The 27,815-nt window shown below is 38.9% G+C and overlaps 1 non-coding gene across 1 annotated transcript; it reads left to right on the forward strand.

The window, feature by feature from the left end:
• The first annotated feature begins 13,910 nt into the window (after window positions 1-13,910).
• On the forward strand, window positions 13,911-14,018 carry LOC130949577 (small nucleolar RNA R71). Its single transcript, XR_009073416.1, has one exon. It is a non-coding gene; the product is annotated as a small nucleolar RNA R71 (small nucleolar RNA).
• The last annotated feature ends 13,797 nt before the right edge of the window (window positions 14,019-27,815 follow it).

Below are 27,815 nucleotides of genomic sequence, written 5' to 3' on the forward strand. Positions count from 1 at the left end.
GGCACTTAGTTCATTAATGAGCAATGGAGGTTCATCCTCCAAAGTCTCATTACCAAATAACTTGGCATTCAGCTTCATGATTGCTCCAAGGTACTTAGCAACTTGCTCTTTAGTAGTAACTTCATCTTCTTCAGAAGAAGAATATTCTTCAGAGCTCATGAATGGCAGAAGTAGGTTCAATGGAATCTCTATGGTCTCTGTATGAGCCTCAGATTTTCTCGGTTCCTCAAAAGGGAACTTCTTTTCGTTCAGAGGACATCCCATGAGGTTTTTCTCACTGGGAATCATGTCCTCCTCACTCTCTCCAGGTTCGGCCATGTTGGTCACGGTTATGGCCTTGCACTCTCTCTTTGGATTTTCTTCTGTATTTCTTGGCAGAGTACTAGGAGGAGTTTCAGTAACTTTCTTACTCAGCTGAACCACTTGTGCCTCTAAATTTCTAATGGAGGATCTTGTTTCATTCATGAAATTTAGTGTGGTCTTAGATAGATCAGAGACTATGTTTGCTATGCTAGAGAGGCTCTGCTCAGAATTCTCTATCTGTTACTGAGAAGATTATGGGAAAGGTTTGCTATTGCCGTACTTGTTTCTCCCACCATTATTGTTATTGAAGCCTTGTTGAGGCTTCTATTGATCCTTCCATGAGAAATTTTGGTGATTCCTCTATGAAGAATTGTAGGTGTTTCCATAGGGTTTTCCCATGTAATTCACCTCTTCCATTGGAGAATTCTCAGGATCATAAGCTTCTCCTTCAGAGGAGGCTTCTTTAGCACTGCTAGATGCAGCTTGCAATCCAGTCAGATTCTGAAAAATTATATTGACTTACTGAGTCAATATTTTGTTCTGAGCCAATATGGCATTCAGAGTATCAATCTCAAGAACTCCTTTCTTCTGAGTTGTCCCATTGTTCACAGGATTTCTTTCAAAAGTGTACATGAACTGGTTATTTACAACCATTTCAATGAGTTCCTAGGCTTCTGCAGGCGTTTTCTTCAGATGAATAGATCCACCTACTGAATGGTCCAATGACATCTTGGATAACTCAAACAGACCATCGTAGAAGATACCTATGATGCTTTATTCTGAAATCATGTCAGAGGTACACCTTTTGATCAATTGCTTGTATCTTTCCGAAGCCTCATAGAGGGATTCACTTTCCTTCTATTTGAAGGTTTAAACTTCCACTCTAAGATTACTCATCTTTTGAGGTGGAAAGAATTTAGCTAAGAAGGCATTGACCAGCTTTTCCCAAGAGTTTAGGTTGTCTCTAGGTTGTGAGTTCAACCATATACTAGCTCTGTCTCTTACAGCAAAAGGGAAAAGCCTAAGTCTGTAGACCTCGAGATCAACTCCATTGGTCTTAACAGTGTCACAGATTTGCAAAAATTCAGCCAAGAACTGATGAGGATCTTCCAAAGGAAGTCCATAAAACTTGCAATTTTGTTGCATCAGAGAAACTAATTGAGGCTTAACCTCAAAGTTGTTTGCTCCAATGCCAGGAATAGAGATGCTTCTCCCATAGAAGTCAGGAGTTGGTGCAGTAAAGTCACCAAGCACCTTCCTTGCATTATTGGCATTGTTGTTATTTTTCGCTGCCATGTCTTCTTCTTTTACAAAAATTTCTGTCAGGTCCTCTTCAGAGAGTTGTGCTTTAGCTTTTCTTAGCTTTCTCTTCAGAGTCCTTTCAGGTTCAGGATCAGCTTCAATAAGAATGCCTTTATCTTTGTTCCTACTCATATGAAAAGAGAAGAAAACAAAGAAAGTATGGAATCCTCTATGTCACAGTATAGAGATTCCTTGATGTATCAGAGGAAAAGGAGAATAGAAGGATGAGGTAGAGAGAAGAATTTGAACTTATAGAGAGGGGAGATGGTTCGAATTATTAAGAGAGGAGGAGTGTTAGTGATTAAATAGAAAGAGATGAGAGAGAGAATTTTCAATTCTTTTTAAATAAAATAAAATTAGAGTTTAAAACAATTAGTTAATTAAAAAGATTTTTGAAAAAGTGGTTAGTGGTTTTTGAAAATTGAAAGTGAGAACGTTGTTAGGCTGTTTTGAAAAAGATAAGAAATAGAAAATGATTTGAAATGATAAGAAGTTAAAAAAAGATTTTGAAATTAAAATAAAAGAGATATGATTGAAAAATATTTGATTTTTAAAAAGATATGATTGAAAAGATATGATTGAAGAAAATTTGATTTTTAAGAAGATATGATTGAAAAGATATGGTTGAAAAAAAATTGATTTTTAAAATTGCTGACTTGACTAACAAGAAATTAAAAAATATGATTCTAAAATTCAAATATTGAACCTTTCTTGACAAGAAAGTAACAAACTTGAAATTTTTGAATCACAACATTAATTGTGAGCAAGGATTTTCGAAAATATTAAAAGAAAAATGAAAAAGATTTGATTTTGAAAAAGATATGATTGATATGAGAGGGTATGAAAAAGATGAGATTTTGAAAAATTAGTTTTAAAATTTGAAAAGTTGAAAAAGATTTGAATTGAAAACAAAACATCATCCTTGGTGCCATCCTGGCGTTAAACGGCCAGAATGGTATCCATTCTGGCGTTTAACGCCCACTTGGCTATCTCCTTGGGCGTTAAACGCCTAGCCAGGTACGCTCTGCTATATGTTCTAAATCTTCAATTCTCTATATTATTGACTTGAAAAGACATAATTTTGAAAAAAAAATTTTGAATTTTTAATGATGAGAGAGAAAAACAACAAAATGAGACTAATCATGAAAAACTAAGATCAAATAAATAATGCATGCAAGAACACTTTGAATGTCAAGATGAACATCAAGAACATATTTTTTTTTGAAAATTTTTAGGAAAAGAAAAACATGAAAGACACCAAACTTATAAATTTTCATGCTAGAGACACTAACAAATTAAGAATGCACATGAGAAACAACAAAAGACACAAAACCAGAGAATTTAAAGATCAGACAAAGAAAATCATCAAGAACAACTTGAAGATTAATGAAGAACACAATGCATGAGTTTTCGAAAGATGCAAGAAAAATAAAAACATACAATTGACACCAAACTTAAAATTTGACTCTAGACTCAAACAAAAAACACAAAAAAATATTTTTTTTGATTTTATGATTTTATAAATTTTTTGTATTTTTTCAAAAATTATTTGGAAAAGAAAATAAGAAACTCAGAATTTTTAATAAGAATTCCAGGAATCATGGCTCCTTTGATGATAAAAGCATCATCTGAAACTCTAAAATTCATTCTTAAAAATTATGAAGAACAAAATAAAAAGAAAAATACCTAATCTAAGCAACAAGATGAACCGTCAGTTGTCCAAACTCGAACAATCTCCGGCAACGGTGCCAAAAACTTGGTACACAAAATCGTGATACACAACTTCGTGCAGCTGACCAGCAAGTGCACTGGGTCGTCCAAGTAATACCTTACGTAAGTAAGGTCGATCCCACGAAGATTATCGGCTTGAAGCAAGCTATGGTCATCTTGTAAATCTCAGTCAGGCAGATTCAAATGGTTATAGGATTTTGATAATTAAATGAACGAAATAGAACATAAAATAGGATAGAAATACTTATGCAATTCATTGATGGAAATTTTAGATAAGCGTATGAAGATGCTGTGTTCCCCCTGAGCCTCTGCTTTCCTATTCCCTTCATCCAATCAGTCATACTCCTTTCCATGGCAAGCTATATGTAGGTGGATCACCGTTGTCAATGGCTACCATCCATCCTCTCAGTGAAAATGGTCCTCTACGGTTTCCCGCATGGCTAATCAGCTATCGGTTCTCGATCGTGTCGGAATAAGATCCATTGATCCTTTTGCGCACTGTCACTGCACCCCACAGTTGCGAGTTTGAAGCGCGTCACAGTCATCCCATCCCAGACCCTACTCGGAATACCACAGACAAGGTTTAGACTTTCCAGATCTCAAGAATGCTGTCCATTTGATTCTAGCTTATACCATGAAGACTCTGATCGCACGAAATGGAAGGCTCTATTTTCAGGAGAGGCAACCATGCATTGTGAACCAGGAGGCCAAGAGATACACACTCATGCTTTTGCAAATAGAACGGAAGTGGTTATCAAGGATGCGTTCAAAAGGGAGGATGATGATAATTGTCACGGATCATCACATCCATCAGGTTGAAGAACGAGTGAATATCTTAAAACAAGAATAAGCTTGAATTGAATAGAAGACAGTAGTAATTGCATTAATTCATGAGGAACAACAGAGCTCCACACCTTAATCTATGGTGTGAAAAAACTCCACCGTTGAAAATACATAAGAACAAGGTCTAGACATGGCCGAATAGCCATGCCTCCCAAATAACATGCAACAATCAAAAAAGAGCTCAAGGACCTGATCCCAAGATCAAAGATGATCAAAAGATGAAAATACAATAGTAAAAAGTCCTATTTATAGTGAACTAGTAACCTAGGGTTTACAAAAATAAGTAAATGATGTAGAAATCTACTTCCGGGGCCCACTTGGTGTGTGCTTGGGCTGAGCATTGAAGCTTTCATGTGCATAGGCTTTTCTTGGAGTTAAACGCCCGCTTTGGTACCAGTTTGGGCGTTTAACTCCAATTTTGGTGCCAGTTTGGGCGTTTTGCGCCAGAATTTTTACGCTGACTTGGAACGCTAGTTTGGGCCATCAAATATCGAGAAAAGTATAAACCATTATACATTGTTGGAAAGCCCAAGATGTGTAATTTTCAACGTAATTAAGAGCGTGCCAATTTGGCTTTTGTAGCTCCAGAGAATCCATTTCGAGTGCATGGAGGTCAGAATCCAACAGCATCTGCAGTCTTTTTTCAGCCTCTGAATTAGATTTTTGCTCAGGTCCCTCAATTTTAGCCAGAAAATACCTGAAATCACAGAAAAACACACAAACTCATAGTAAAGTCTAGAAATGTGATTTTTGCATAAAAACTAATAATTATATACTAAAAACTAACTAAACCATACTAAAAACTACCTAAAAACAATGCCAAAAAGCGTATAAATTATCCGCTCATCACTCTCCTAGGGTTTCAATTAGGTTTTGTAACATTTTATACTTCAGGTTCTGAATTTTGGGATTCTAGCAATTTACTTTGTAAGTATTTCTTTAATTGTCTCTTTTAATTTCAACACTTGTTCTACACTTTCTCATATTTCCATTTCTCTTGTCAATATTTACATAGTCTTGCAATTTTGGATTCCTAGTTGTTTAATTTGATGTTTAATGGCTTTTATATGTTTGTTGAGTGGCTTTTATTGATTTTTAATCATTTATTATTCATAGTTTTTTATCATTTTTCCAAGCTTGCCATGTTTTATGTTTATGCCCTCTATGAAATGCCAATTTTAATTATGGAATAATTTCCACCCTTTGACTTGGGAAAAATGAGTATATGGATTACTAGAGTCATAATGTTCAACATTTAGTGATAATTCTTGGATTGTTAGTTGTTATTGTTTCCATTAACGCTAGCTTTTTACTAAGGTAATTGGTAAGTTAGCTAGGACTTGTAGACTAATAACAATTATGCTCACTTAACTTATCCTTCGATGTTAAGGGTTGACTTAGTGAGATTAATCCATCATAATTATCATAGTTGTGGTTATAGAAAGGAAGGGATTCCATAACTCATCCAAAGTCAAGGTTTCATTTATGTTTTGAACCACTTTTCCATCACTTTAAAGCTTTACTTTTTCATATTACATACATAGTTCTTTTATTCTTTTATTAGTTTATTAACTGCAATTTTGCCTTGTTCTTTAATTCCTCTATTGCCTACTTCTTCATTGAAAACACCCCTTGCTTTCCACAACCAAAATTGTATACACTTGTTATCACTAGTTCCTAGGGAGAACGACCCGGGAGTCTAAATACTCTCGGTTAATTTTGCTTTGGATTGTGACATATTTAGAATTGAATTTGATATTGGTCAATTGTTTGGCTTGGAACTATACTTAAAACGCCAATCTTATTTCAAGATAAATTCCGAACCCGCTCTAGGCCTCTATCAGCGTGCCACACCTTCGAGCTCAAGTAGCACGCCCAGGCCTTTGTCTTTCTCCTCTCCATTCTGAAAAGTTGCACTAGCGTGCCATGCCCAGAGTCTGGTGTGCCACACCCCTTGTATGAGTTGGTTCCTTCATTGGCGTGCCATGCCTAGAGCATAAGTGGCACGCCCATGTCTTCTTCTTGTTGATGGGTGATGCTGGTGTGCCACGCCTAAGACTCAAGTGGCACGCCCAAGTGAGACTTGATAGATGGCGTGCCACGCCTTTGACACCAAGTGGCACACCCACATGCTTGGCCTTTTTCCTTCCTTTCTGGAAAATATAACTGGCGTGCCACGCCCTTTGTGCACGCATCTTCACCGTTCTAGAAAATATAACTAACCTGCCACTCCCAGGGTCTGGCGTGCCATGCCCAGATGATCAATGAGGGTTGGCGTGCCACGCCTTGGCATTCAAGTGGCATGCCTAGCCTTTCTCGCCCTTTTCTAGCACTGGCGTGCCACGCTTGGGTCTTCAGGTGGCACGTCCAGCTTTATTTGCCCTTCTTTAGCATTGGCGTGCCACGTCTGGATGCTCAAGTGGCACGCCCAAGTGATGGTTGAGGGCTGGTATGCCATGTCTTCGACATCAAGTGGCACGCCTAGCTTCATTTGCCTTTTTCTAGCCATTGGCGTGCCACGCATGGGTCTTCAAGTGGCACGCCCCTCTTGTGGTTGCTAGCATTGCTCTCTGGAAAATTATACCAGCTTGCCATGCCCATGTACTTTCATGGCATTTGCTCCAAGTGGCACACCAGTTTCACACGCCCAGCTCTGTTTGGTTGTTTTCGTCCCTTTTTTGTTGCACTTTTCACCTGAAATTCAGTACAAACCCATTTCAAAGCAATGTACCATAATACTTATCATTTAGCTCATGAAATTGCATTGAAACAATGAATATGTGCTCTTTTTATGGTCCTTTTGCATAGGTAAAAAGGGTAAATGATGCAAATCATCAGTGTCCCAACGGACACTCATAAATTGCATTTTAATTGTATGTTAATAAAGGGAATGTGAAGAAGTTCTTTTTCACTAATGGGGTTTTCGAACTTTATGGTAGTGTTTGGTTGATGTCCATGTCTCATTGAGATATGGACACGGTGACACATGTCTGTTGTTTGGTTTGGTGAGACACAGATTTTTGATGGACACGGAAAGACACAGATGGACACAGAGACACTAAATTAGTGTACCTCCAATTTAATGAGACACTGAGTCACAACTTGTGAGACACTACTTTTTTACTCTTTTATCCTTATTCAATTTTTAAATTTTCAAAATTTATCCTCTTATCTCTTCAAATATTTCTTTTTTTTTACTTCCTCTTTTAAATTCTACAACCAATTTTATTTTTCTATTTTCTTAAAAAAATTATACATTTAATTTTTTATTTATTTGAATTTTAATTAATCTTTGATAAATTTTGGACTTTGGTTTTCTATTTTTTTCCAAAAAAATTATATATTTAATATTTAAATGATAATTTGAGATGATATTAGAAGAAAAAAATAGAGGAAGAAATAAAAATTTAATGGTTATGACATGTAGCCTTTGAGGTGATGGATGTGTAGCGGCATTGGAAAAATTTGTGGTTGAATGAAGGGCAATTCAGACTTTTTCAAATATTTGTGTCTTGTTTATTATTTTTACCAAACATAATACATAGACATAAATATTTTATGTCTATGTCTTTAGTGTCTGTGTCTTTATGTCTATGTCTCATTCTATACATCAACCAAACGGAGCCTATGAGATGATGGGGCCCACATGATTGATGGTTTACTAAGACAAAGAGTCAAAGTGTACTTACACTTTGGAACTCAACATATGCAAGAACCAAAAAAAGGGATAAGGATTGGCGCTTCTTCCCACGCTAGGCGCCACTCCCCAAGTAGAAAACATTGAATTGCTTTTACTTCCCACCTTCCCACCTTCCAGACTACACCTCTCACTCCGATAAAAGCTACTCATTTTTCCACCTTTCCTCGCACTTCAAACCCCAACTTCACACGCGAAAAGAACCTCCACACTTTCTCTCCTCTTTCTTTTCCTTCTCTTTACTATTTTACTTTCCACCTTGGTGCGCGAAATTGTGATCACTACAACTTCACACAACTAACCAGCAAGTGCACTGGGTCGTCCAAGTAATACCTTACGTGAGTAAGGGTCGATCCCACGGAGATTGTTGGTATGAAGCAAGCTATGGTCACCTTGTAAATCTTAGTCAGGCAGACTCAAATGGGTATAGTGATAAACGAATAAAGCATGAAGATAAAGATAGAGGTACTTATGTATATCATTGGTGAGAGCTTCAGACAAGCGAATGAAGATGCCTTCCCTTCCGTCTCTCTGCTTTCCTACAGTCTTCATCCAATCCTTCTTACTCCTTTCCATGGCAAGCTCATGTAGGGTTTCACCGTTGTCAGTGGCTACCTCCCATCCTCTCAGTGAAAACGTTGCCTATGCTCTTGTCACAGCATGGGGTAATCAGCTGTCGGTTCTCGGTCAGGCCGGAATAAAATCCATTGATCCTTTTGCGTCTGTCACTAACGCCCCGCCTGCTAGGAGTTGGAAGCACGTCACAGTCATTCAATCATTGAATCCTACTCAGAATACCACAGACAAGGTTAGACCTTCCGGATTCTCTTGAATGCCGCCATCAGTTCTCGCCTATACCACGAAGACTCCGATCTCACGGAATGGCTGGCTCGTTTGTCAGGCGATCAACCATGCATCGTGTATCAGGAATCCAAGAGATAAACATTAGAGCCTCGTTTGCTTGTAGAACAAGAGTGGTTGTCAGTCACTTTGTTTATGAGTGAGAATGATGATGAGCGTCACATAATCATCACATTCATCAAGTTCTTGAGTGCGAATGAATATCTTAGAACAAGAACAAGCGGAATTGAATAGAAGAACAATAGTAATTGCATTAATACTCGAGGTACAGCAGAGCTCCACACCTTAATCTATGGTGTGTAGAAACTCCACCGTTGAAAATACATAAGAACAAGGTCTAGGCATGGCCGAATGGCCAGCCTCCCAAAGTGATCAAAAGATCTCCAGAAAAAGGTTCCAAAGATCCGAAGATTAAAATACAATAGTAAAAGGTCCTACTTATAAGAAACTAGTAGCCTAGGGTGTACAGAGATGAGTAAATGACATAAAAATCCACTTCCGGGCCCACTTGGTGTGTGCTTGGGCTGAGCATTGAAGCATTTTCGTGTAGAGACTCTTCTTGGAGTTAAACGCCAGCTTTTATGCCAGTTTGGGCGTTTAACTCCCATTTAGGTGCCAGTTCCGGCGTTTAACGCTGGAATTTCTGTAGGTGACTTTGAACGCCGGTTTGGGCCATCAAATCTTGGGCAAAGTATGGAGTATCATATATTGCTGGAAAGCCCAGGATGTCTAATTTCCAACGCCGTTGAGAGCGCGCCAATTGGGCTTCTGTAGCTCCAGAAAATCCACTTCGAGTGCAGGGAGGTCAGAATCCAACAGCATCTGCAGTCCTTTTGAGTCTCTGGATCAGATTTTTGCTCAGATCCTTCAATTTCAGCCAGAAAATACCTGAAATCACAGAAAAATACACAAACTCATAGTAAAGTCCAGAAAAGTGAATTTTAATTAAAAACTAATAAAAATATACTAAAAACTCAACTCAAACTACCAAAAACATACTAAAAACCATGCCAAAAAGGGTACAAATTATCCACTCATCACAACACCAAACTTAAATTGTTGCTTGTCCCCAAGCAACTGAAGATCAAATAAGATAAAAAGAAGAGAATATACTATAGACTCCAAATTATCAATGAAACTTAGCTCCAAATTAGATGAGCGGGACTAGTAGCTTTTTGCCTCCAAACAGTTTTGGCATTTCACTTTATCCTTTGAAATTCAGAATGATTGGCTTCTTTAGGAACTCAGAATCCAGATAGTGTTATTGATTCTCCTAGTTAAGTATGATGATTCTTGAACACAGCTACTTTATTGAGTCTTGGCCGTGGCCCAAAGCACTCTGTCTTCCAGTATTACCACCGGATACATACATGCCACAGCCACATAATTGGGTGAAACTTTTCAGATTGTGACTCAGCTTTGCTAAAGTCCCCAATTAGAGGTGTCCAGGGTTCTTAAGCACACTCTTTTTGCCTTGGATCACAACTTTATTTCTTTCTTTTTCTTTCTTTTTCTCTTTCTTTTTTTTTCGTTTTTCTCCTTCTCTCTTTCTTTTTTTTTTGTATTCACTGCTTTTTCTTGCTTCAAGAATCATTTTTATGATTTTTCAGATCCTCAGTAACATGTCTCCTTTTTCATCATTCTTTCAAGAGCCAACAATTTTAACATTCATGAACAACAAATTCAAAAGACATATGCACTGTTCAAGCATACATTTAGAAAACAAAAAGTATTGTCACCACATCAATCTAATTAAGCTAGTTTTAAAGATGAATTCGAAATCCTGTACTTCTTGTTCTTTTGTGATAAAAACAGTTTTCATTTAAGAAAGGTGATGGATTCATAGGACATTCATAACTTTAAGGCATAGACACTAAGACACTAATGATCACAAGACACAAACATGGACAAACATAAGCATAAATTTTCGAAAAACAGAAAAATAAAGAACAAGGAGATTAAAGAACGGGTCCACCTTAGTGATGGCGGCTTGTTCTTCCTCTTGAAGGTCTTATGGAGTGCTTGAGCTCCTCAATGTCTCTTCCTTGTCTTTGTTGCTCCTCTCTCATGATTCTTTGATCTTCTCTAATTTCATGGAGGAGGATGGAATATTCTTGGTGCTCCACCCTTAGTTGTCCCATGTTGGAACTCAATTCTCCTAGGGAGGTGTTAATTTGCTCCCAATAGTCTTGTGGAGGAAAGTGCATCCCTTGAGGTATCTCAGGGATCTCATGATGAGAGGGGTCTCTTGTTTGCTCCATCCTTTTCTTAGTAATGAGCTTGTCCTCATCAATGGGGATATCTCCTTCTATGTCAACTCCAACTAAATAACAGAGGTGACAAATGAGATGAGGAAAGGCTAGCCTTGCCAAGGTGGAAGACTTGTCCGCCACTTTATAGAGTTCTTGCGCTATAACCTCATGAACTTCCACTTCTTCTCCAATCATGATGCTATGAATCATGATGACCCGGTCTAGAGTAACTTCGGACCGGTTGCTAGTGGGAATGATTGAGCGTTGGATAAACTCCAACCATCCTCTAGCCACGGGTTTGAGGTCATGCCTTCTCAATTGAACCGGCTTCCCTCTTGAATCTCTCTTCCATTGTGCGCCCTCTTCACAAAAGTTTATGAGGACTTGGTCCAACCTTTGATCAAAGTTGACCCTTTTTGAGTTTGAAAGGGATCTCAGGGATCACCTTCTTCAAGGCCACAACTTCATAGAAGTGGTCTTGAAGTGCCCTTGAGATGAATCTCTCCATCTCCCGTGACTCGGAGGTGAAAGCTTTTGCCTTCCCTTTCCTCTTTCTAGAGGTTTCTCCGGCCTTGGATGCCATAAATGGTTATGGAAAAACAAAAAGCAATGCTTTTACCACACCAAACTTAAAAGGTTTGCTCGTCCTCGAGCAAAAGAAGAAAGAAGAGAGTAGAAGAAGAAGAAATGGAGGAGAGGGAGAAGTGGTGTTTAGGTTGTGTGAAAATGAAGGGGTGAAGAAGGGAGAGAGAGTAGTGGGGTTGGTGGGGATCCTGTGGGGTCCACAAATCCTGTGGTGTCAAGGAAAAGTCATCCCTGCACCAAATGGCATTCAAAATCACGTTTTGAGCCAATTCTGGCGTTAAACGCCGGGCTGGTGCCCATTCCTGGCGTTTAACGCCAGGTTCTTGCCCTTTCCTGGCGTTTAACGCCAGTCTGGTGCCCCTTTCTGGCGTTAAACGCCCAGAATGGTGCCAGACTGGGCGTTAAACGCCCAACTGCTAGCCTTACTGGCGTTTAAACGCCAGTAAGTTCTTCCTCCAGGGTGTGCTGTTTTTCTTCCTGTTTTTCATTCTATTTTTGCTTTTTCAATTGATTTTGTGACTTCTCATGATCATCAACCTACAAAATAAAAAAATAACAAAGGAAAATAGATAAAATATAACATTGGGTTGCCTCCCAACAAGCGCTTCTTTAATGTCAGTAGCTTGACAGAGGGCTCTCATGGAGCCTCACAAATGATCAGAGCAATGTTGGAACCTCCCAACACCAAACTTAGAGTTTGAATGTGGGGGTTCAACACCAAACTTAGAGTTTGGTTGTGGCCTCCCAACACCAAACTTAGAGTTTGACTGTGGGGGCTCTTTTTGACTCTGATTTGAGAGAAGCTCTTCATGCTTCCTCTCCATGGTGACAGAGGGATATCCTTGAGCTTTAAACACAAAGGATTCTTAATTCACTTGAATGATCAGTTCACCTCCATCAACATCAATCACAGCCTTAGCTGTGGCTAGGAAGGGTCTGCCAAGGATGATGGTTTCATCCATGCACTTCCCAGTCTCTAGGACTATGAAATCAGTAGGGATGTAATGGTCTTCAACTTTTACCAAAACATTCTCTACAATTCCATGAGCTTGTTTTCTTGAGTTGTCTGCCATCTCTAGTGAGATTCTTGCAGCTTGTACCTCAAAGATCCCTAGCTTCTCCATTACAGAGAGAGGCATGAGGTTCACACTTGACCCTAAGTCACACAGGGCCTTCTTGAAGGTCATGGTGCCTATGGTACAAGGTATGGAAAACTTCCCAGGATCTTGTCTCTTTTGAGGTAATTTCTGCCTAGACAAGTCATCCAGTTCTTTGGTGAGCAAAGGAGGTTCAGTCTCCCAAGTCTCATTTCCAAATAACTTGTCATTTAGCTTCATGATTGCTCCAAGGTATTTAGCAACTTGCTCTTCAGTGACATACTCATCCTCTTCAGAGGAGGAATACTCATCAGAGCTCATGAAAGGCAGAAGTAAGTCCAATGGGATCTCTATGGTCTCATTTTGAGCCTCAGATTCCCATAGTTCCTCATTGGGGAACGCAATGGAGGTCAGTGCACGCCCATTGAGGCCTTCCTCAGTGGCGTCCACTTCCTCTCTTCCCTCTCTAGATTCGGCCATAGTTATGGCTTTGCACTCTCCTTTTGGATTTTCTTCTGTATTGCTTGGAAGAGTACTTGGAGGGAGTTCAGTAATTTTCTTGCTCAGCTGTCCCACTTGTGCCTCCAAATTCCTGATGGAGGACCTTGTTTCAGTCATGAAACTTTGAGTGGTCTTGATTAGATCAGAGACCATGGTTGCTAAGTCAGAGGGGTTCTGCTTAGAGTTCTCTGTCTGTTGCTGAGAAGATGATGGAAAAGGCTTGCCATTGCTAAACCTGTTTCTTCCACCATTATTGTTATTGAAACCTTGTTGAGGTCTCTCTTGATTCTTCCATGAGAAATTTGGGTGATTTCTCCATGAAGAATTATAGGTGTTTCCATAGGGTTCTCCTAGGTAATTCACCTCTTCCATTGAGGGATTCTCAGGATCATAAGCTTCTTCTTCAGATGAAGCATCCTTAGTACTGCTTGGTGCATTTTGCATTCCAGACAGACTTTGAGAAATCAAATTGACTTGTTGAGTCAGTATCTTGTTCTGAGCCAGAATGGCATTCAGAGTATCAATCTCAAGAACTCCTTTCTTCTGACCAGTCCCATTGTTCACAGGATTTCTTTCAGAAGTGTACATGAATTGGTTATTTGCAACCATTTCAATTAGTTCTTGAGCTTCTGTAGGCGTCTTCTTCAGATGAAGAGATCCTCCAGCAGAGCTATCCAAAGACATCTTGGATAGTTCAGAGAGACCATCATAGAAAATACCTATGATGCTCCATTCAGAAAGCATGTCTGAGGGACACTTTCTGATTAATTGTTTGTATCTTTCCCAAGCTTCATAGAGGGATTCACCATCCTTCTGTCTGAAGGTTTGGACTTCCACTCTAAGCTTACTCAATTTTTGAGGTGGAAACAACTTTGCCAATAAGGCATTGACTAGCTTTTCCCAAGAGTCCAGGCTTTCTTTAGGTTGAGAGTCCAACCATATTCTAGCTCTGTCTCTTACAGCAAAAGGGAACAGCATCAGTCTGTAGACCTCAGGGTCAACCCCATTAGTCTTGACTGTGTCACAGATTTGCAAGAATTCAGCTAAAAACTGATGAGGATCTTCCAATGGAAGTCCATGGAACTTGCAATTCTGTTGTATTAGAGAAACTAATTGAGGCTTAAGCTCAAAGTTGTTTGCTCCAATGGCAGGGATAGAGATGCTTCTCCCATAGAAGTCGGGAGTAGGTGCAGTAAAGTCACCCAGAACCTTCCTTGCATTGTTGGCATTGTTGTTGTTTTCGGCTGCCATAGGTTCTTCTTCTTTGAAGAATTCGGTCAGGTCCTCAACAGAGAGTTGTGCCTTAGCTTCTCTTAGTTTTCGCTTCAAGGTCCTTTCAGGTTCAGGGTCAGCTTCAACAAGAATGCCTTTGTCTCTGCTCCTGCTCATATGAAAGAGAAGAGAACAAGAAAATGTGGAATCCTCTATGTCACAGTATAGAGATTCCTTGAGGTGTCAGAGGAAAAGAAAAATAGAAGAAAGAAGAAGGAGAAGAATTCGAACTTTAATTAGATGGGGTTCGAATTGTGCATTAAGAAGGAGTCATACTCCATAAATAGAAGGATGTGAGAAGAGGGGAAGAGAATTTTCGAAAATTAATAAAAAAGATGTCAAAAACATTTTGAAAAATTGATTGATAATTTTCGAAAACTCAAAGTGGAAAAGAAATCAAGTGATTTTTGAAAAAGATTTTGAAATTAGAAGTTAAAAAGGTTTGATTGAATACTATTTTGAAAAAGATGTGATTAAAAAGATATGATTGGTTTAAAAAAAAAAGATGTGATTGAGAAGATATGATTTGAAAAACATTTTAAAAAAAAATTTGATTTTAAAAATTAATGACTTGCCTAACAAGAAAAGATATAATTCAAACATTAAACCTTTCTCAACAAAAAAGGTAATGAGATGTTCAATCAAATCATTAATTGTTAGTAAGTATCTTTGAAAAAGGAAAGAAATTGATTTTGAAAACATTTGATAGAAAAGATATGATTTGAAAAAGATTTGATTTTGAAAAACTTTGAAAACTTGAAAAAAATTGATTTGAAAAACAAAATCTTCCCTCTAGTGCCATCCTGGTGTTAAACGCCCAGAATGGTATCCATTCTGGCGTTTAACGCCCAAAATGCTACCTTTTTGCGCGTTAAACGCCCAACCAGGTACCCTGGCTGGCGTTTAAACGCCAGTCTGTCCTTCTTCACTGGGCGTTTTGAACGCCCAGCTTTTTCTGTGTAATTTCTCTGCTGCATGTTCTTCAGTTCCCTGTACTATTGACTTGAAAATAGAACCAAGATCAAATAAACAATGCATGCAAGACACCAAACTTAAAATTAGACACTAGACTCAAACAAGAAACATAAAATATTTTTTTTTTTGGTTTTTATGATTTTGAAAATTTTTTTGTGCTTTTTTTTTCGAAAATTAATGGAAAATAAAGGTTTCAGAATTCTCAATTTGATTTCCAGGAATCATTGCAATGCTAGTCTAAGACTCCGGTCCAGGAATTAGACATGGCTTCACAGCCAGCCAAACTTTCAAAGAAAGCTTCGGTCCAAAACACTAGACATGGCCAATGGCCAGCCAAGCCTTAGCAGATCATTGCTCCAATAGCAAGATTGAGAGAAATCAACAAGCTCTTGTGATGATTAGTTGAAACCTCGGTCCAATAAGATTAGACATGGCTTCTCAGCCAGCCAGATTTCAACAGATCATCATGAAACACTAGAATTCATTCTTAAGAACTCTGAAGAAAAATACCTAATCTAAGCAACAAGATGAACCGTCAGTTGTCCATACACAAAACAATCCCCGGTAACGGCGCCAAAAACTTGGTGCGCAAAATTGTGATCACTACAACTTCACACAACTAACCAGCAAGTGCACTGGGTCGTCCAAGTAATACCTTACGTGAGTAAGGGTCGATCCCACGGAGATTGTTGGTATGAAGCAAGCTATGGTCACCTTGTAAATCTTAGTCAGGCAGACTCAAATGGGTATAGTGATAAACGAATAAAGCATGAAGATAAAGATAGAGGTACTTATGTATATCATTGGTGAGAGCTTCAGACAAGCGAATGAAGATGCCTTCCCTTCCGTCTCTCTGCTTTCCTACAGTCTTCATCCAATCCTTCTTACTCCTTTCCATGGCAAGCTCATGTAGGGTTTCACCGTTGTCAGTGGCTACCTCCCATCCTCTCAGTGAAAACGTTGCCTATGCTCTTGTCACAGCATGGGGTAATCAGCTGTCGGTTCTCGGTCAGGCCGGAATAAAATCCATTGATCTTTTTGCGTCTGTCACTAACGCCCCGCCTGCTAGGAGTTTGAAGCACGTCACAGTCATTCAATCATTGAATCCTACTCAGAATACCACAGACAAGGTTAGACCTTCCGGATTCTCTTGAATGCCGCCATCAGTTCTCGCCTATACCACGAAGACTCTGATCTCACGGAATGGCTGGCTCGTTTGTCAGGCGAGCACTCGATTGTCAGGCGATCAACCATGCATCGTGTATCAGGAATCCAAGAGATAAACATTAGAGCCTCGTTTGCTTGTAGAACAAGAGTGGTTGTCAGTCACTTTGTTTATGAGTGAGAATGATGATGAGCGTCACATAATCATCACATTCATCAAGTTCTTGAGTGCGAATGAATATCTTAGAACAAGAACAAGCGGAATTGAATAGAAGAACAATAGTAATTGCATTAATACTCGAGGTACAGCAGAGCTCCACACCTTAATCTATGGTGTGTAGAAACTCCACCGTTGAAAATACATAAGAACAAGGTCTAGGCATGGCCGAATGGCCAGCCTCCCAAAGTGATCAAAAGATCTCCAGAAAAAGGTTCCAAAGATCCGAAGATTAAAATACAATAGTAAAAGGTCCTACTTATAAGAAACTAGTAGCCTAGGGTGTACAGAGATGAGTAAATGACATAAAAATCCACTTCCGGGCCCACTTGGTGTGTGCTTGGGCTGAGCATTGAAGCATTTTCGTGTAGAGACTCTTCTTGGAGTTAAACGCCAGCTTTTATGCCAGTTTGGGCGTTTAACTCCCATTTAGGTGCCAGTTCCGGCGTTTAACGCTGGAATTTCTGTAGGTGACTTTGAACGCCGGTTTAGGCCATCAAATCTTGGGCAAAGTATGGACTATCATATATTGCTGGAAAGCCCTGAATGTCTACTTTCCAACGCCGTTGAGAGCGCGCCAATTGAGCTTCTGTAGCTCCAGAAAATCCACTTCGAGTGCAGGGAGGTCAGAATCCAACAGCATCTGCAGTCCTTTTGAGTCTCTGGATCAGATTTTTGCTCAGATCCCTCAATTTCAGCCAGAAAATACCTGAAATCACAAAAAAACACACAAACTCATAGTAAAGTCCAGAAAAGTGAATTTTAATTAAAAACTAATAAAAATATACTAAAAACTCAACTCAAACTACCAAAAACATACTAAAAACAATGCCAAAAAGGGTACAAATTATCCGCTCATCAGGTGACTAGATTTTGTAAGAAGGTCTCTCAAACCCACATCCAACACTTCAGAGGTTACTTTGGAAAGGGCTGTGCACATATACAGCATAACGAAGGGAGAAAATGTCAATGTTGGGGAAATAATTGCCAACAACATCAATAGGGTGCTGAAAAGCACCAGGAATAGCACAAGGTTGGCATTCCCCAGCATCATCCAAAGGTTGTGTGATAAGGCAGGGGTGAAAAAGATCATTGACAAAGTCTTGGTGGATCAAGACAAGCCCATAACTGCCAAGAAGATGTCCAGAGTGTTGGCTGTCAACCCACTTCAGAGAGCAATGGAGCACAGAGCTCATGCTCATAAACCACAAGGGCCACCACAACAAGAAGGAGAGGCTGAAGATCAACCACACAACCTAGCACTTCTACTACCACCAATTCAATAATTCCCTGAAGGTTTCAACTGGGAGCAATTGCAAGGAGATATACACCAAATGAAAGGAGATATACACCACCTAAGATAAGATGTCAACCAACTCAAGGAACAACAACAACATTGGGACCAAGTGCATGAGGACATACAACAACTCCAAGGATGTATGGAGCACATGAAGGAGCAACAAGACCAGTTCAACTGGGGAGAGATGAAAAGCAGCCTCAGAACAATTGTGGAACAACAACAAAACTAACTAGGGAATCTTGCTGAGTTTAGGCATCTTTATAAAGATAGAACCATAGCAAGAAGACAATATGAATGCTACACACAAACAAAATTGAGTTACTTGCATAATGCAGTAGCCAACATGAACCCCAATTATCCAACATAGATGTAAAAGAAAGAAGAACTCACTACAAGGCAGGAAGAAATTGCATACAAGCACAAAGAAAATGTAAGGACCTACATGAGAAGGCTAGGATTTTGGAAGCCCAAGACACAAAGGCACAAGAAGGATCCTCCAAGAAGAAGGACAAAGGAAAAGGGCCAATAAACTGAAGCTGCTCAAGGTTGTTGAGTCCCGTGGTTGACAATTTAAAATTATAAATTTCTGTTTGATAATAGTTGCAATATTAGGATAGTTTATGTTTAATTTCTTTATGTTCTGAAGTCTTTCATGAGTCCTTTATGTTTGAAGAAAGAAAATGCAATGCTGTTCAAGTTTCATCAACATCAAACAAAAGAATAGTTTGTTTCCATAAGAGTCTATGGTGAGTTGTGCAAAAACAAGAAAAAAAGACTAAGACCAAGTGAGACTATTCAAAATTAAGAAATAAAGAACCAAGTATAGGACCTTAGATGAACTTGAAAGAAAATAAGTCATGATGAGCAACTAGACTTAGAAGGTATGACAAGTAGAGGCTAAGGATGCCCCTTGAATATCTATAAAACCTAGAAGTAGTAAGCAACAAAAGACCCAAAGCTCTGAGCATCACTTACTAGGATAAAAGGAAGCACCAATTCGCTCAAAAGAATTGAAGATCCTAGTAAATGCTTGTGGTAAAGATGTGTCAAGAAGAGAGACCTGGGAAAGTAAATTCTTAGGGGTGTTTCAACACCTAGCACCCTAAAACCAACTGGTTTGGGAATGCTAATTGAAAGCCTAATCTAAAGGGTCGTCTTGAGACAAAACACTTAGAGTCGTGGTTAATTGAAAAGAAAAGTGAAAAAAAGAAAAAAAGAAAGAACAGCCAAGAGAAAAAGGAACAACTCTTGCTATTTCAAGGTGACAATCAATAAAAAGGGCCCCTAAGGCAAATACTTGGAAGAATCCTCAAGAGTTTAGGAGTTCATTGTGACATTGAAACAATAATATTCATGCATGTGTTAACACTTAGCCTTATCCTTGATAATGAATGCATCTCTTAAAGGTCAAGTCTCACTCTATCTAAGAACAACTCACTTTGATTTGCTTGGGACAAGCAAAGCTTAAGTTTGGTGTTGTGATGACTTGCATTATCTACCCCTTTTTCTTATCAAAAAGGACCATGAAAGAGACATAATCTCATGTAATCAATGCAATTCCATGCATCAAATGATATATATTTTGGTATATTGCTTTGAAATGGGTTTGTGTTGAATTTCAGCTGAAAAGAGCACAAAAAAAGGTAGAAAACAATGAAGAAAGCTGGGCGTGTGAAATGGGCGTGCCACTTAGAACAAATGCCATGAAAATGTGTGGGCGTGGGACGCTAGAACCAGGGCGTGGCACGCTAGAAATGATTTCCAGAGAAGAATGTTTGGGTTTTAACAAGGGCGTGGGACGCCACCTGCTGAGCGTGGCACACCTGTATCATTTTCCATAAAGCAATGTTGAAGGCCACAAAAGGGGCGTGGCATGCCAAGTCCATTACACACCATGGGCGTGCCACTTGAACCATTGGGTGTGGCACGCCAGTTCATCAATCCAGAAAGGGACAACCACTTAGGCGTGCCACTTGGTATCGAAGGCGTGACACGCCAACTCCAGCCCATCACTTGGGCGTGCCACTTGAAGACCCAGGCGTGGCACACCAAGCTTGAAGGAGTCACCTTAAGGTGAGCGTGCCACTTGAATATCAAGTCGTAGCACGTCAGTTCATGTTTCCAGAGAAGAAGTTGAAGATCCAAACACTTGGGCGTGCCACTTGGTGTCAAAGGCGTGCCACGCCAGCTATCATCCTCCCTTGGGCGTGCCACTTGAGTCCCAGGCATGGCACGCCAATGCTACAGAAGACCAAGCACAAAAGCTGGGTGTACCACTTGAGGTCGAAGGCGTGGCACGCTAACTCTCACTATTCACTTGGGCATGCCACTTAGAACCCAAGCGTGGCATGCCAATGCTGAAGAAGGATGTGCACCAACACTTGGGCGTGCCACTTGGTGTCAAAGGCATGGCTGATAAACCACTATTTTATGGTTTATCTTATGTTAAATTGAGTGGTTTTTATCAGTTCTTTACACACTTATTCATACAGACTACATGCTTTTACAAATCCTTCCCAATTTTGTTCTATGATTAAAAAACTTGCTTCCTAAGCCTTTAAATTGTCAATATTTAATTCCCCTTTTTACCATTCGATGCCATGATCTGTGTGTTAAGTGTTTTTAGGCTTTATAGGACAGGAATGGCTTTGAGGATGGAAGGAAAGCTTGCAAAAATGGAAGAAATACAAGAAACTAAGGAGCTAACCAGCGAGGATCGATGCGCACGCATGGCTCATGCGTGCGCGTGACTTGCGCATTCCACAGCGACGCGTACGCGTGACACACGCAGAAGACCATTGACGCGTACCCATGATTGACGAGTATGTGTGACATGCGTCACGTGCATAAATTACAGAAGATGCTGGGGGCAATTTTGGGCTGAGTTCGGACCCAGTTTTCGGCCCAGAAACACACACTAGAGCCAGGGGACAAGTAGAGACTCAAGACACATTCACATTCACTTAGTTTTAGTTTAGTTTTTGAATCTTGGAGAGAGAATACTACTTCCTCTAGGGTTCTTTGCTTTCTTAGACTTTTAGTTTATGCTTTTGGATTGGATCTTGAGAGAATCACTACCTCCGTTTGAAGTCTCTATCATTACAGATTGCTTTCTTATTTCCTTACTCTTTTATTTTCCATTTAGTTTGTTCAGAGTTACATATGGATATCTTTGATTTTGGAAAGTATTAATGCAAGGGTTATTTTTACATTTAATTTCATTATTTGTTTGAATTTCATCTTCTCTTAATTTGATATTTTAAAAATAGCTTTTACTCAATTAATTTTAATTGCCATGTCTCCTTTCTACTCCCTTTACGTGTTTGAAAATTTGGCATCCATGTCAATGGAGTAGGCTCCCAACTTGACTTTGGAGTTGATTAATAGGAGACCCTTGAGTTGGAATACTCAAGTGTTAATTTGTAATTGGAAGTTGTTGGCTGACTCTCTAGTCACTAACGCTAATCCTTCCCTCGGAGAAGATTAGGACTTGTGAATCAGAGTTGGTTCAGTTACTTGACTTTCTTTTATTCGGTAAAGGATAACTAAGTAGAAACAATAACCTCTTACTATTACTCTTGGAAAAATTCAACAAGGATAGAACTTCTGATTAGTTTTCTCCTAGTCAAGGCCTTTCATTTTAATTACATAAAACCTCTTGTTAATTTTTAGTGCTTTAATTGATAGTCATTTATTTCTCTATTCCCCAACTCTAAAAATTCTCAGAAAATTCCTGACCAATAACTTGCATTCTCTTGTCAACTCGTTGGGAGACGACCTGGGAATTCTACTCCCAGTTAATTAATTTTAAATTGTGACAACACTTTTTAAATTGATAAGCGGGATTTTCGTCGGTTAAGAACTGTACTTGCAACGTTATTTCATTGTAAATTCTTAATCAGTAATTTTCTGCCCATCAGAGGCACGCCAACTCGAGCAACTAAGAAGAAGAAGACTGGGCGTGCCACTTGAACGCTGGACATGGCACGCCAGCTACTGGAGCAACGAAGCATGCACTATGGGCGTGGCACGCCACCTGCTGGGCGTGGCACGGGAGTAGCAAAATCCAGAGAGGAAGAAGAAGCAACCACAATGGGCGTGGCATCCCAGACCTTGGGCGTGCCACGCAAGTTCAATTGTCCAGGGAAGAAGAACAAAAAAGAAGAGCCCAGGGGTGCCACTTGGGCTCGAAGGCATGGCACGCCAAGCTAGCTAATGTTTAAGAAGACACTGGGCGTGCCACTTGGGCTTGAAGGAGTGGCACGCCAGGACAGCTAATGTTTAAGAAGACCCTGTGTAACGACCCAATTTTTGGTACATCATGATCATACTAGAAACTGAGCGCTACCAACTTGTCTTCCTAATTATTATCTATTATTTATTATATGAGCCTGATTCGTTGTTAAAAGCGTAGTTATTTTGTGAGATATTATTTTTTTTAAAACGTTTGGGATTAATGAACAAAATCATTCATAACAAATTCACAAATAATAATTGGTAAAACAGTTGTAAACAACCACCCATAAATACATCTCAAGCAGTTGATAACTTTTCGTGATCCAACCTTTATTAGAGTATAGACTTTTAGTTAGAACATCCCTAGATATAGCTAAATAATATCTAAATACACACACACACACACACACACACACAAACACACACACACACACACACACACACACACACATATATATACAACATCCCAGGCCCTGACTTGTTCAAAAAGTCCCTAAGCTGGCAACCAGGCTAGCCTAGACTCTATACTCACCTAATACCTCTAAGCTACTAAAGCGAGGGAAAGTACGTTCTAAGTCTTCAAAACTCAAGTCAGGTGGATCGTCATCAAAAGGTGGAAGGTCATCTACTACTCCTCTGCATGATCATATGTCATCAAAGAGCGTCTCTCAAGTACTTCAGCGAGTGGCCACATAATAGCAACATCGTACGGAGGACTTAGGCTAAAGTTTGTGGATAAGCAGGGTGCATACGTTGGCTGGCCTCACAGTATATACATACAAACAGAGAACGAGATTCACCCTAGACTCAGAAGACTACCTAGAGCGGAATCCCCTTTGCAGAACGATCATCAACGAACTACGGAAGGGTACTTTTGCTTCCATCTGAGGGGGAAGGAAGAGAGAATGGGTAAGAACTGGGGAGTTCTTAGAAAGGCCGGGGTTGTTAGTTACATTCATTTATTCGGTTTTGATTAACAGATAGATAATAGGATACAGTAAAGTAGTAAACAGAAGTTAAAAATAGATAAAAAAAATAGAAAATAGAACACAACAGAAGAACACAAGGAAAATAAAGCACAGACATAGCACTCAAGCAGACAAACATAAAGAAATAGTTCACACACAAGAAGGAAAGCAACAGAGAATGATGCTCAGACAAGAATGATGCATGTCTAGCCCTAGTACAGGCCATGAGCTCATGTGTCGGTTGGCTTCCCGCAATCCCGACATTTATCCGGTCACGAGTAATCTCAATTTTCTGAATACGATTTTCCGTTCCAAAATAAATGCACATATAATAATAGCTGCTCATTTGAGACAGCCTCTGCTTACTGCAGGAAAATATAAATATGCTCTGCTCTGCTCTTCTCTGGGGAAGCGGAAAATAGCTCTAGGTAACTTAGTTTCCCTACAGAAGCTCTGGGTTGCATCAAGCAACTAATATATATATATATATATTTAAATATAGCTCTAGGTTGCATTAAGCAACTAATATATATATTAATATAGCTCTAGGTTGCATTAAGCAACTAATATATATTAATATAGCTCTATGTTACATTACTCTTCTCTTTATATCATTTTACTCTGTTCTGGTTTTTCTTTTCTCTGTATCTCTTTACTTTGCTCTGGTTACTCTATTATCTGTATCTCTTTACTCTGCTCTGGTTACTTTGTTCTCTATATCTCTAATTACTGTTCTTCTATATCTATATTTACTCTTTTTCTCTTTAACTCTTTATTTCACTCTTATTACTCTGTTCTCTGTGTTTCTCTACTCTGCTCTGATTTCTCTACTTAACGTATGAATTTAAAGCTTATGTAAATTTTGGTATAAATAGTTAGCCTGTCCCAAGTATAGGTTCATTAAGTCTATACTGAAACAGTTTAACTTTTCATATAATACCTAACCCTAGTCACAACTCAAGGACTAACTATGTTGCCCTAGTTCGTTCACTAATCTTTGTCTGTTTCTGTCATTAAAACTTTACAGACTTTTCTTTGGTTTTTATCTTTTCTTTAACTTCTTATCTTTCCTTTATGTTTGCCTCACTATCATGTTATTACCACTCCCTAGGTGTTTTATGAAGGTAATTATAAGATTCTGCACTTAAGGTTGTCTTTCTAAAGCTTTTACAGAAAACTGCCTTTTCTGCATTATTTTATTATTTTTATTAAAATATTATTTTAATTAAATATTATTATTTAATATTTTATTATTATTTATTATTTTATTAATATATTTTCGAAAATTACCTTACCTTTTACTTTTAACCTTTAAAATTTACTTTTTACACCCGTAACTTTTAATATTTCTACTTTAACCACCCTAACTTTCAGAAATTACCAAATAACCCCCCAAACACCAAAATTTTTACTTCCTTGCCCTTTATAAGATCTAAAAGGTGTCTTCAATGTTCTTCACCACACTCAAAGTGTTCTTCATATTCTTCGTATATTCTTTAGATTCTTTCTCTGTTTTTACCCGTTTTTCAGTCTTTTCAGTAACCGATTTTTACCAAAATTCAAAATAAATTCCCAGCCACTAAAACCCCATCTTTTCTACATGTTTTAAACATAAATTGAACCCCAATTTAAGCTCTAGGGTTCGTTTTTCCAGCAGCCACAAGAACTCACATTCATAGCTTGAATTTCATCAAATTTCATCAAATTTTCACCAAAATTTCAACAAGAATTACTCATACAAACAATGAATTTCATGCACAGCCAAACCATATCATAATCACACAACTCAAACACAATCAATCAAGATTAAATTCGTCAAACCCTACCTTGATTTGCTGCTCCAAATCCGGTTACTCTTTGAAATGTTCCTAAAGCACTTTTTCCTCCTAAAACACATCAAGAACAACTTTAAAACTCTAAAACATCAACTAAACGAACTTCAGCAGCATCTTAGGAAGGTTATCCTCACCTTAAACGTGCAGGAAATCAAAGATCTTTGGCCCACAAGTCAAGCTAAGCAAGAGATCTAAGGAAGAACATCAAGAACACACTTGTTTAAGCATGTTTCCTTGAAAACAGAATTGAAGAGGGAGGGAGACAGCCATCTCACCTTATTTCCATCCTTGATAAGTTACATGGTTACATAGAGAAAGAAGAGAGGATCATTTTGGTAAAATCGGAGTTTTTGATTTGAGTTTTAGTTCAGAAGAAATCAAGCTTTGTAGATTAAGTGTTCATGAAGGTTTCTCTCTTTTCTCTCTTGTTATTTTCGGCCAAAATGATGAAATGAGACAGCCTTGGAGTGTCTTGGGGGTGTAGGGTGAGTTTTGATTGGTTGGCTTGAAGGTGGATTAAAATAATATTAAAATATCTCATGTGTATAACTACTAAAACTAGATGTATCGGAACACTTGCAAAAACATCTCTAAAAATTATTTTCTGAGCTACTAGCATAAATGACACTAGTAACATATTTATTGTGAGAATAAAACATGTATGATGAGGCCTTAGCATTGCTAAAGTCATCAGAGAGTGCTGGTGCTAAGCTGCACCAGTAAACCGTAAACTCGGTTAAACTGATTTTCTGTTTTTAACTAAAACTGACCAGGTAATCTTATAATATCATTTAAGAAGCTTCTAATACTCATATAATGATGATATTATCCTATTATCTTTCTTCTCTCATGAATCTAGTCCGGTTCATCAAACTGGGACTATTTATGAAAAATCGAATCAAAACTCCTAACCGATACGGTTCAAAAACTAGGTTCTTCGTGACTACGTTATCAAGCTTGCCTCAAAAGAGTCCTAGCTTAAAGATGGAATAATAACAATGAGGATTGAGATACTTGATGATATATCAGAGGTTCTCCCCTTAATGATCTTCTGGAGAAATCCGTACTTTCAGAAAAGATCTCGTGTACTCGAAAATCGGGGTTGTTACATTCTACCCTCCTTAAAGAAAATTGTGTCCTCAAAATTTCAGTTACCTGAGAATAAATGCGGGTAATCAACTTTCATTTTATCTTTCAGTTCCCAAGTGTGCTCTTCTTCTCCTCTTTGTCCCCAAACTACTTTGACTAAGCGAACAGTTTTGCCTCTTAGCTGCTTATCACTTCTTTCTATGATCTAAACTGGTGATGCTTGATATGTCAAATTGTTTCATAACTGTACTGTCTCTGGTTGTAAAATGTGACTCTCGTCGGGAATATATTTCTTAAGTTGCGAGACATGAAAAACATCATGAAGGTTTGACAGATATGGAGGAAGGGCTACTTGATAAGCTACTAGACCGACTCTTTTAAGGATTTGGAAAGGTCCTATGTATCGATGGTTAAACTTTTTAGTCTTAAGGACTCTACCTATTCCAGTAGTCGGGGTTACTTTAAGAAAGACATGGTCTCCCTCACTAAACTCTAAGGGTCTACATCTATTATCGGCATAGCTCTTTTGACGGCTCTGTGCTGTCTGGATCTTCTGGTGAATCCCCTTTATCTTCTCAGTAGTTTCTTTCACTAGGTTTGGACCTAAGACACTAGCTTTTTCGTCATCATTCCAACATAATGGTGTCTGACATCTCCTTCCGTAGAGAGCTTCATATGGTGCCATCCCGATACTTTGTTGGTAACTATTGTTGTAGACGAACTCGATCAACGGCAGATATTTATCCCAACTGCCTTGGTTATCCATCACACAAGATCTTAGCATGTATTCTAATATATGGATTGTCCACTCTGATTGTCTGTTTGTCTGAGGATGGAATGCTGTACTCATGTGCAATTCTATCCCCAACGCTTTCTGAAAAGCTCACCAGAATCTAGAAGTAAACCTCGGATCTTGATCTGAAACAATTGACGAAGGTATCCCGTGCAATCGTACGATTTCTTGAATATACATCCGTGCCACCCTTTCTAATGTATAGTCAACTCGAATCGGAAGGAAGTGCGCTGACTTTGTCAAACTGTCCACAATTACCCAAATGGCATCATGTCCTGTTGAGGTCCTTGGCAATCCCGTGACAAAATCCATAGTGATCTGCTCCCATTTCCATTGTGGTATTTCTAAGGGTTGCAAGGTTCCTGACAGTTTCTGGTGTTCTACCTTCACCTTCTGGCAGGTTAAACGTTTTGAGACATAGTCAGCTACCTCTTTCATTAAGCCCGGCCACCAGAACATTTGTTTCAAATCTTGATACATCTTTGTCACTCCAGGACGCATAGAAAATCTACTTTGATGAACTTCTGCAAGAATCCTTTGCCGTAAATATCCAGAGCTAGGCACACAAATTCTGTTCTTGTATCTCCAGAGACTGCTACGATCTAGTTTTACAGCTTCTGGTTCCTCTACTTTCATCCGTCTCAGTATCGTCATCATTTCTGAGTCCTGTGCTTGTGCTTTCTTAATCCTAATCTTAAAATCTGGTGTTATATGCAACTGCGCCAAATGGACTCCACTTGACGTCTCAGTCATAACCAACTTAAGGTCCTCAAATTCCGCAAGTAGTTTCTCTT

Source organism: Arachis stenosperma, chromosome 1, assembly GCF_014773155.1.
Source record: "Arachis stenosperma cultivar V10309 chromosome 1, arast.V10309.gnm1.PFL2, whole genome shotgun sequence".
NCBI classification, from domain to species: Eukaryota; Viridiplantae; Streptophyta; class Magnoliopsida; order Fabales; family Fabaceae; genus Arachis; species Arachis stenosperma.